The following is a 3,515-nucleotide window of genomic DNA, read 5'->3' on the forward strand; positions in this document are numbered from 1 at the left end:
TAAATACAACTACCTATGCCACCCTGAAATACAATAATGTTGTTACTTTCTCTTCTTTAGCTTTGGTCTGCTATTTTCTCACAAATATTTTTTCTATGCACATTGGTTTGTCAGGGAGTAAAATGTCTGACATGTATATTATACTTTTATTACATTCAAATTACAGCTTAGGAACTTAATGGACTCAATGAAAAATACTACTGTTGGAAATGAGCATTTTGAGTTCTCAGTTTTCCTCTTCAATACTTTGTAACCCTGCAGAGTGGCATGAATTTCTATAGCAGCAAGGATACAAGATCTCAATTTCTTGGACAAACCAACATGCAAGTAAATTATATTTTTTTCCAGGAAAATTTCATAGAAAAATGGGAAAGTGGCCAGGCGTGGTGGCTCACACCTATAATCCCAGCACTTTGGGAGGTCAAGGCAGGCGTATCACTTGAGCTCAGGCATTCAAGACCAGCCTGGGCAACATGGCGAAACCCCGTCTCTACTAAAAATACAAAAAATTAGCTGGGCGTGGTGGTGCCGCTTGTGGTCCCAGTTACTCGGGAGGCTGAGGTGGGAGGATCACTAGAGCCCAGGAGATAGAGGTTGCAGTGAGCTGAGACCACACCACTGCACTCCAGACTGGGTGACAAGAGTGAGACTCTACCTGAAAAAATTTTAAAAAAAGTTAAAAAAAGGGAAAACATTAGGGATAAACTAAAGTTACCAAATTTATTAGCATGGGGATAAAGACCTAATTAAGAGAAGCCAATGAAATTTTATCTTTTTCTAATACCCAGTTAGTATTTTCCATACTGTATTCTGTGGAGTGCCAGTCCTTGAGATGATCCAGGTAAAGGAGCTTAATGAGTAAGTTTGTTTAAGAAACACTACTATCTATGATCTCTTCTGGAGAGTACAATATATATGAGTCCATTAAATGCTCTGCAGAATCCTACCATTGAGAAATTTTCAACTTAGTTTAAACCAGCAATTCTTTCTTTTTTTTTTTTTTTGAGATGGAGTCTTGCTCTTGTCACCCAGGCTGGAGTGCAGTGACGCGGTCTTGGCTCACTGCAACCTCTGCCTCCTGGGTTCAAGCGATTCTCCTGCCTCAGCCCCCAAGTAGCAGGGATTACAGGCACATGCCACCACGCCCAGCTAATTTTTGTATTTTTAGTAGAGATGGGGTTTCACCATGTTGGCCAGGCTGGTCTTGAACTCCTGACCTAGTGATCCACCCGCCTCGGCCTCTCAAAGTGCTGGGATTACAGGTGTGAACCACTGCACCTGGCCTACACCAGCAATTCTTAAACTTGTTTAAACAAGCAGTTCTCAAACTTATTTGACCACTAACCTTATTTTATTTTAAAAAGCAAATCATACTTATTGATACCTTAATTTTTTTTTTTTTTTTTTTTTGAGACAGAGTCTCGCTCTGTCGCCCAGGCTGGAGTGCAGTGGCGCAATCTCGGTTCACTGCAAGCTCCGCCTCCCGGGTTCACGGCATTCTCCTGCCTCAGCCTCTCCGAGTAGCTGGGACTACAGGCGCCCGCCACCACGCCCGGCTAATTTTTTTTGTATTTTTAGTAGAGACGGGGTTTCACCGTGGTCTCGATCTCCTGACCTCGTGATCCGCCCGCCTCGGCCTCCCAAAGTGCTGGGGTTACAAGCGTGAGCCACCGCGCCCGGCCTTGATACCTTAATTTTATTTTAAAAAACAAGTCATACCCATTGACATCCATAAAGCTCTTTGGAATACACTTTGACAAATTCTCTGCTAGGGTAATGATGACTAAGATAAAAATGTGAATTTACAGAAAGACAAAGGTATAATGATTTTATTGTCACCCATGAAGGGTTATCTTGAGTTGATCGTGCCCCTTAACCACTACTTAGAGTCAACACCTTACCTCTCTAAAGCCAGCTCTAGTGCAATAGGCATATGTACTCCTTTTTTTTGAGATGGAGTCTGGCTCTGTCGCCTAGGCTGGAGTGCAGCGATGCGATCTCAGCTCACTGAAACCTCTGCCTCCTGGGTTCAAGCGATTCTCCTGTCTCAGCCTCCCGAGTAGCTGGGATTACAGGTGTGCGCCACTACACCTGGCTAATTTTTGTATTTTTAGTAGAGACGAGGTTTCACCATGTTGGCCAGGCTGGTCTCAAACTCCTGACCTCAAGTGATCCTCCCGCCTCGGCCTCCCACAGTGCTGGGATTACAGGTGTGCCACCATGCCTGGCCCAGCATTTACTCTTTACAAATGTAGCTAAGAACATGGGGATTAGATGGTAACTTAACTAAATGATCAATGAGTAAGTTCACAGAATGAAGGACGGCCAGACTTTTCCCAAAGCTTAGGTTGCCTTGTTTTTAGCCAATCAATCAAAAGTTTTTCCATGTGCTTTCCATGCATAAGGTACTTAATAATCAGTAGAATAATTAGTACCCAACATTGTTGAAAAATGTTCTCAACTCCAAGGAATGATTGTACGGACCGAACAGCAAAATTCAGAGAGGACACTTTGTAAATTATAAAGTGCTTGACTAAGCACTTTGCCAGTATATTCAGTGCAACCCTTTCAGAAAGAAGATTGTCATCAATATCCTTGAAATTGCCTCTTATGTTGTCTTGGAAGTTCTGGTTATTAGAGAGAAGAGACACAGAACAAGGCTCTGAAGTTTTATCTTGACAAACTGACTGCATGGCAGCTTGTTCACAGGAGCTGAGATTTCCTCTGAATACTAATGCCGGCATTGTGTTGACTTTACCAGGTCAAGCTCAAACACTCCAGCTCACAGTTCACCCACCGTACAAATTTTCTTCATTACTGCCCTGTCCTCACATTTTAAAAGTCTGCCTTGCAAGAAATTACGCACGTTTCAACACTGTCAACAAATGAGATCTGACAAGTAAACATTTTGCAGCAATGGGTTTTGAAATCTGGACTTTGATTGCCTTCAACTCCTGATGATATTGTATCACAGGTTCTTCACATGCTGGATTAAAAGTGTCCTTTCTTTTTGAAAAGCCACAGGGAATCAATAAGGAGTAAGAATTTTTAACAAGCTGCAGCACCTCAAAGCTAAAGCAATTAGTTCACAAAGCTTGACACGCCACCCTTTGAAGGTGAACCTTGGCGACTTAGAGACAGGAGACTGGAAGAAAGTCTGTTTCACCAGCGATTTTCCTACAGAAACTGGGAGCCTTTGCACCTTGTTTGTTGCTCACGAAGAGTAGACTAAATAAGCATTTTCACCAGCTGGCACTCAGGAAAACCCCAGAGTCCTCTGAACACAAAGACAAAGCCCCCTTAGGACACATGTGTGACTATTTCCAAGGCAGTTACAATAAAATCAAAGTGGCACCATTTGTTACAGATTCAAGGTCTCTTAATATAGCCTACATTTACACAGTGGAAATGGAGGGCTGAGAATGATGTCCTCAAGTAGAAGAACACAATAGAAAGATTCGACCTGAAAGTCAGAAGTCTTGCAACTTAGTCCAAATTCTATTTGTTCTGGTTTT

The sequence above is a fragment of the Symphalangus syndactylus genome, chromosome 15 (genome assembly GCF_028878055.3).
Source record: "Symphalangus syndactylus isolate Jambi chromosome 15, NHGRI_mSymSyn1-v2.1_pri, whole genome shotgun sequence".
Classification (NCBI taxonomy): Eukaryota; Metazoa; Chordata; class Mammalia; order Primates; family Hylobatidae; genus Symphalangus; species Symphalangus syndactylus.